Raw genomic sequence first — 8,378 nt, 5'->3', positions numbered from 1 at the left:
AGGGGATGGACATACCTAAAGTATGGTTGTGAGGATTAAATGAGATTGCTGAAGTAGAAAGAGCCTGGTTTTGGAACCAAAGGATAGGTTATCATGGTACAGTGGGAAATGTTGATTCTGGAGTTAGAGTTGCTGGGTTCAAATTCTACTTCTGACATAACCTCTGTGACTTCTATGACAAAATCTCTGCTTTCTCTTCTATTTAATCTATGTAAAGTATTTTGCAAACCTTAAAGCACATTACAAATGTCATTTATGTATTTATGAAATTATTGGAAATAATAGATAAAGCTATATGCATATAGTTTTTATTTATTATTTCACTTACATACTTATATATACTTATCTACATACATATAGTTTTTTTATTTTATTTTATTATTATATTTTTTTAGTGAGGCAATTGGGGTTAAGTGACTTGCCCAGGGTCACACAGCTAGTAAGTGTTAAGTGTCTGAGGCCGGATTTGAACTCAGGTACTCCTGAATCCAGGGCCGGTACTCTATCCACTGTGCCACCTAGCTGCCCCCATACATATAGTTTTTAATCTATTATTTCACTTTTTATATACTTATATATGTATAGTTATATATACTTACACATATACATATAGTTTTATCTATTAGTTCACTTATATACATATATACATAGAGTTTTTAATCAATTGTTTTACTTATACACTTTATATACTTATTATATATGTATGTTTTTATGTACTTACATATATTTTATGTATTGTTTTGCTTATATACTTATATACTTGCATATATAGTTTTAATCTATTATTTTACTTATATACTTATGTATACTTATTTATATAAACTTATATATGCATACTTATATGCACTTACATATGTACATGTAGTTTTAAGCTATATTTCACTTATTTATATACTTATATACGTATACTTATATATCCTTACAATATAAATATAGTTTTAATCTATTATTTCACTTACTTATATATGCATACTTATGGACTTACCATATATCCATGTGTTTATTATTTCACTTATATGCTTATATATACTTTAATATACAATTAAACACATGTACACACATATGTGTATATATACACACATATACCATATATATATATTTTTTTCTCCCCATCTATTATTTCACTTACTTCTTATAACAGTCCGTTAACAGCAGGGTATGAATCATCTCTACTGAACAGATCAGGAAAACTGAGGTACAAATTATTATTTCAGTCTGAAAATGAGCAGTGTGATGTTGTAATAGAAAGAGCATTGAATTTACAGTCAAATTACCTGGGTTCATATCCTAAGTCTGTTACTACCTGTGTGACTTTGGGCAAGTTGCTTCCTTGAGCCTCAGCTTTTTCTTCTGTAAAGTGGGTACAATTTTACTTGCCTTACCCTACCTGGGACGATTGTTGTGAGAAAAATTCTTTGAAAATCACAAAGCCCTTGTGGGAAAATTGGAACACTAATGCATTGTTGGTGGAGCTGTGAGCTGATCCAACCATTCTGGAGAGCAATTTGGAATTATGCCCAAAGGGCGATAAAGCTGTGCATACCCTTTGACCCAGCAATCCCACTTTTAGGTCTTTTGCCCAAAGAAATCATGGAAGGGGGAAAGGGACCCACATGTACAAAAATATTTATAGCTGCTCTTTACGTGGTAGCAAGGAATTGGAAGTTGAGGGGGTGCCCATCCATTGGGGAATGGCTGGACAAGTTGTGGTATATGAATACAATGGAATACTATTGTGCTGTAAGAAATGATGAGCAGGAGGAGTTCAGAGAAACCTGGAGGGTCTTACGTGAGCTGATGATGAGTGAGATGAGCAGAACCAGAAGAACATTGTACACAGTATCATCAACATTGAGTGTTGACCTACTGTGATGGACTATATTCTTCTCACCAATGCAATGGTACAGAAGAGTTCCAGGGAACTCATGATAGAAGAGGATCTCCAAATCCAAGAAAAAAAAAGAAAGAAAGAACTGTGGAGTATAGATGCTGATTGAACCATATTATTTCTTTTGTTTTGGGTGCTGTTGGGTTTTTTTTCTATTTTGAGGTTTTGCATCACTGCTCTGATTCTTTCTCTTGTAACAGGATTAATGCAGAAATAGGATTAATGTTATTATGTGTATATATATGTGTGTGTATATACATATATATGTATATGTATATGTATATAGATATATAGATATAACCTATATCAGATTACCTGCTGTCTAGGGGAGGGGGGAGGGAGGGGAGGGAGGGAGAAAAATCTGAAATTGTAAAACATGTATAAACAAAAGTTGAGAACTATCTTTACATGTAACGGAAAAAATAAAATATCTCATAAAAAAAAAAGAAATCAAGCAATTGAAAAAAAAAAAGAAAATCACAAAGCCTTATAGAAATTTGAATGACTGCTTATTTATGACTCCTAATTCTCAGGTAAGAGGCTTGGACCAAAGTTCATCATTCTCAGCTCAGCTCTATGTTCTGGGGTGGGACAACCTCTCCAGGCCTGACTATCCCAATCCCTAAAAGTCCAGGCCACAGGAAAGAGTCTCTAGGCACTCATACCTTCGGGAAAAGGCCCACAGAGCAGGTTTTCCCTCTGGGCTCCTTGGCTTATGCCCAGTAATATTTTGGAGATTTGCCCAGACTACTTGACAGACGATGTCTTAGGGTGCTATTTCCCAACCTGGTAAGGCAGTGTGGTACAGTAGACAAAAGGAGAGAATTTTATGTCAAAGAATCTGGATTCAAATTCTGACTCTTCCATTTTTTAATTATTTTTTATTTTTTAGCTGTGTGACCTTGACCAAGTTCCTTTACTTCTCTGGGATCCAGTGTTTTATATAGCCTTTTTTTTTTTTTTAAAGGAAAGAGGCAGTTTAACTAGATCTCTAAGTTCCTTCTGGTTTTAGGTCAAATGAACCAGGCAAGCAGCTCCCCATCCTTGCCTAGAAGGATGAAACCAGGGGCTGGCCCTCTTCTTCCCCAGTATGGCCCTCATGGGCCCAGGCCTAGGACAATGCCCAGTATTTATTCAGTGGCTGGTTTCTGTTTGAAAAGTGAGTCTAATCTCTGGCAATCACAAGCCCGGCCATGCGTGCTGTTACAAAGGTCTGATCACACATTCAGGAGCCCAAACTGCCAACGAATTGGGGGCATCAGATTACTCCTGGGGATGGGTTAGAGGGAGTCTCAGGCCAAAAGCTTCACCTACAGCTGGGCTGAAGAGGGGAGGAAGGGAGGAGTGGCCTGGTCTTAATCTCTCCCCCAAGATTACAATTCAATACCTGATCTGTGCCCACTCCCCTGGAGGCCTCTTTGTTGGGCAGATCTCATTACAGGAAGAACAGCTGGGGCAGGGGGGGTTGAAGGGGTCCCGGATGGCTGGGAACAAACTTTTTAGGTGGGTTTTGGCTCTGAGCCTTCCCGCCCTTCTCACTTAGAGAATCCTGGGATTTGGGGCCGAAGCAGGTCTTAGCACACAGGACGTCAGATGTGCAAGGTATCTTAAACATCACCTAGTGCGATCCCCTTTGGTGCGTATATGTGTATGCACTCACATGTGTTTATAGAGTTACATAGCAATATATACACAACACACGCACACATGCATGTACACACACAAGTGCACACACATATGTACCCTTATCTGTATCTCTGAAGACAGTGAGGTGGAGCAGAGGCTAGAGCGCTGGGCTTGGAGTCAGGAAAACCTCATTTCAGATCCTAATTGATAGCTGTGTGACTAGGAACAAGTCACTTCACCTCTGCTGACCTCAATTTCCTCCTCTTTACAAGAACAATAATAATAGCATCTACCTCAAAGAACTGTTGTGAGGACCACATTAGATAATGGGAAAATTATGTGCACACATGTGTAGAATATGACATAAGTCTTAGTGCAGTTTCAAGCTCTTAATAGCAGTTTGAAACAGCTCTGAGACTTTGGGGACATCGCATTCTACATCTATGTGTGTGTACATAATTGTGCATAGTTGATGTTTATGTCAACTTAACAACTTAAAAGACTTTGGGGACATCTATGTATCTAGGCATCTCTCTCCATATCTGTATCTATCCACCCACCCATCCATCCATCCATCTACCCACCCACCCACCCACCCATCCATTTACCCACCCACCCACCCATCCATCTACCCACCCACCCACCCATCCATCCATCTACCCACCCACCCATCCATCCATCCATCCATCCATCCATCCATCCATCCATCCATCTATCCATCTTCCCATCTAATCTACCACTCAAAACTTTTTTCTATATTACTATATTTTTTGCACTCTTAGTACAAAACTAAATTAGTGGCTGCTTCCCAGACGCAACATGCTATTTATCTGTTTGTCTGTCTATCTAATCTATCTTATCCATATAATATGTACATATATATGTAGCATACATATGTATCATCTCTCTGTTTCCTCTTTCCCTTCCTCCTTCTCCTCTCTTGTTCTCACTATTTCTTTCTCACTCTCCCTTCTATCTCTCCTCCCTCTCCTCTCCTTTCCTCTCCTCCCTCCCTCCATCTATCATCTATCTACTTATGTAATATATATGTATATGTATGTATCATCTCTTTGTCTCCTCTCCTTTTTCTGTCTCATTTCTTCTTCTTCCTCCTCCTCCTTTTCTCTCTCTCCCTGTCTCCCCCTTTCTCTAACTCCCCCCATCTCTCCTCTCTTCTCTCTCTGTCTTTCTCCCTCCTTTACCTCCCTTATCTGAACCTGGGATTTCATTGTTAAAGGGAACTTCTTAATGAGAAAACCCCCTCTAGCAATGCATCCACACCGCTGTTCAGTAGCTTCCACAAGGGCTCTGAGTGGCTCAGTGACCTGCCTAGGGTTACATAGCTAGTTTCAGTCAGAGTTGAGCTTGAACCTAGGTCTCCTTGACACTGAGGTTGCCTTATCCTGCATTTTAGCATTCAGCCTGTCATCTACTAAACTGTATTATAATAATAATACATGTGACCTCAGGCAAATAATTTCATCTCTTTGCACCTTAGTTTCTTCACCTACAAAATGAGAACGTTGGACTAGGTGCTTTCTCAAGTCCCTTCTAACTCTAAGTCCTTTGGTCCTATAACTTTGGGCAAATCACTTTCACATTTTGAGCTTCAGTTCCCTCACCTGTAAAATGTTGTTGTTCAGTCATATCTGACTCTCCATGACCCTATTTGGGGTCTTGGAAAATATACTGGAGTGGTTTGCCATTTCTTTCTTCAGCTCATTTTACAGATGAGGAAACTGAGGCAAACAGGGTTCAGTGACTTGCTCAGGGTAATACAGCTAGTAAGTATCTGAGGCCAGACCTGAACTTGGGTCTTTCTGACTCTATGCCCAGTGTTCTATCCACTGTGACACCTAGCTGCTCACCTATAACATGATACTAATAATACTTTAAAATTGTTTATTTTAGAATTAGCAAACATGAACAATAATTTAAATGCATAAAATAAATTCTGTGAGCTCTTGCTCTCCATTATTTGTAGTTTATAAAAAACTACATTAACTTCAACAACAAAAAAAACAACAAAACAACAAAAAGAAGTTCCTTTTTGATTCTAAGTTGATGTTTAAAATTTTTTTCTTTTCTGCATTTGGTTTTGGCTGCTGTTATTTGGTATTAATAAAGTTCTGTCTAAGGCAGTGAGGTGGCTTAGTGGATTCAGCACTGAACCTGGGGCCAGGAAGAACTGTGTTCAAATGCTATCTTTTTTTTTAGCTCTTTTAAAAAAAACAAAACAAATTTACTTATACATTAATGTTGAGGGCTGGACTAGAGTTTAAGAACAAAGGAAAACAGTATGATACAGTCCTGTACAGAAGAGATAAGACAGGTTATGAGGAAGGGGAAATGATGCATGCACACACACATACACATACACACAAGATGAAGGGAAGATAGGTTGGGCAGCTGGGGTCAGGGCTCCTGGCTAGTCACCTGCTTCATGTAGGTTTCCAGCAGGTACTTTTTAAAGGCTGTGGAGTTTGTCCAAAGTTCAGCAGTATGTGTGTTCAATGGGTTGTCAATGTTGGATTCTCCCAGCAGGCTCTGGATAGATAGTAGAATGGTCCTGACATCATACGGAGCTGACCACTTGTCCTTGAGGATGTCCAAACAGATATTGCCTTGTGTATCCACATGAGGATGGTAACAAGGTGTGACAAATTTCACAGTGGGAGCATTATATGGGTAGCCACTGGGGAACTCCAGGGAGAGCTTGTACCAGCAGCCCCATGGATGGTCCCAACCCATTTGAAGAGATTGTCTGACTCTGGAAGGCAGAAATTCCTTTGTCTCCAGACATCATTAGGGCCATCAGTGCCTGCTCTAACTTCTTGCCCACAGATACGAGGGCTGCACCTGCCCCAGGCTTGGTCCCCTTACTGGAGGTGGCTGGGTAGAGGTTCTGCAAGGCCATGAGGGACCAGAGATAAAGCAAGAGAAACTTCCAGGTAGCAACTGCACAAATGCTGTTTTATTAGCTCTGTGACTCTGAGTAAGGGTCTTGGGAGTATTTTCCTCATCTGAGTTTGTGTTGGCCTTTTCCCTGTTGATACAGAAGCTCTCAATGGTGAGAGCTCTTTTTTGTTTCTTACTTATACTGCAGCTTTTTTTTTTTTAAGTTGAGGTCTGCTCTGGGGGCACCAGGGTCCCTGTTTCAAGCTTCTTGTGCTGGGATATAGGGACTGTGTCACTGGCTTTCTACACTGAGGCCTCTATGGCTTGTGGATTTCTCACCACCCTGGCCTTGCTGACTGCTCCCTGGGATCAGTAGGCCTGGTCGCGCCTGTCCTATGGCTGGCTGTCCAGCTGGCAACTTGCCCTCCTGGCTAGTGCAGGTGGGTTTTGCCACTCTCCTGCTGCACCACCAGCTTGTTGAGCCAGGATACAGGGGCCTCAGTTGCTCCACTGTGGCCCACAGCTTCCTGCTGACTTGCCCTGACCCCCTCAGCACTGTGCAGTCACAGTGCACTGCTCTTCCCTTTTGCCCCAGTGAGATCAACCTTTCCTGACAACTTCTAAATTATCTCTGGTTGGAAGACTGTGTCTCTCTGTCTCTTTGCAGGTTCTATAGTTTCAGAATCCGTCTAGAGGCTTGATTTAATGTTCTTTTTGAGGGAACAGAAGGAGAGCTCAGGCGATTTGCTGGCTACTCTCCACCATCTTGGCTCCGCCCCCTCTGAGTAAGTATCTTCACCTCTCCTTGCCTCAGTTTTCTTATTTGCAAAATGGGATTAATGATAGCATCTACTTTACAAGTTGTTGAGGGAATCACATGAGATAACATATGTAAAGCACTTTGTAAACCTTCAAATGCTATATTAGGAATAAGATTAATAAACAGCATTTATATGACAACTTGAGGTTTGCCAAGCACTTTCCAAATATCATCTTATTTGGTTCTCACAACAACTCTGGGAGATAGATGCTATTATTAGTTCTATTTTATAGGTGAAGAAACTGAGGCAGATGGAGGTTAGGTGACAGGGTCACACTGCCAGTAAGTATCTGAGGCTGGATTTGATCTTAGGTCTTTTGGGGGGGGGCAAGCAATGGGGGTTAAGTGACTTGCCCAGGGTCACACAGCTAGTAAGTGTCAAGTGTCTGAGGTCAGATTTGAACTCAGGTACTCCTGACTCCAGGGCCAGTGCTTTATCCACTGTGCCACCTAACTGTCCCTGATCTCAGGTCTTCTTGACTCCAGGGATAGTACTCTATCCATCACACCATCTAGTTGCCTTCATGCTGTTCATCCTTTGTTTTCAAAGAGGACCAGTGACTTCTCAGGGTGATGTCTTGACTTGCTCATGAATTGCATTTAAGTGAGGCAGAATTGCACAAAATTATCAGCCTTACTCTCTCCTCCAGAGTCATCAAAGTCCAGTGGCAAGACAAGTCAGGATGAATGGTGACGGCCTGGGGTTGTGGTGAATGATCTTGATGCCTTCAATGTCTGACTCTATGCATTGTACCATCTAACTATCTAGATAGTAGCTATGTAAATGCTACCTATTATCATTGTGATTGTTATTATTTCCTTTATAAGATTGTCGTAAGGTTCAAGTAAGATAAAAGATGTAAATGACTTGTTACCCATCAATCACTATAGAAATATTGGTTATTTTTATTATGATCATTATTATATTCCACTTTACCTTTCTAGTGTTTAGTACAGGACCTTGGTCATGTATATACTTAGCAAATGAACATCAAATTTGCTGAGTTCATGAAAAGGTTCTTTCACATTTGTTATTTCATTTGATCCTTATAGTAATCCAGGGAGGTAGCAGGACAGGGATTATTCTCCCTGTTTTCAGATAAGGAAAATGAGACCCACAGAGTTTAAATGACCTGCCCAAGGTAA

General features: G+C 40.4%; 1 pseudogene; it reads right to left on the bottom strand.

Annotated features, from left to right (window-relative positions):
- Nucleotides 1-5,929: 5,929 nt before the first annotated feature.
- On the bottom strand, nucleotides 5,930-6,431 carry LOC122743894 (annotated as a pseudogene).
- Nucleotides 6,432-8,378: the final 1,947 nt, after the last annotated feature.

Source organism: Dromiciops gliroides, chromosome 2 (assembly GCF_019393635.1).
Source record: "Dromiciops gliroides isolate mDroGli1 chromosome 2, mDroGli1.pri, whole genome shotgun sequence".
Lineage (NCBI taxonomy): Eukaryota > Metazoa > Chordata > Mammalia > Microbiotheria > Microbiotheriidae > Dromiciops > Dromiciops gliroides.
The sequence above is the reverse complement of the archived record's forward strand: the minus strand, read 5'-3'. Positions and strand labels throughout refer to the sequence as shown.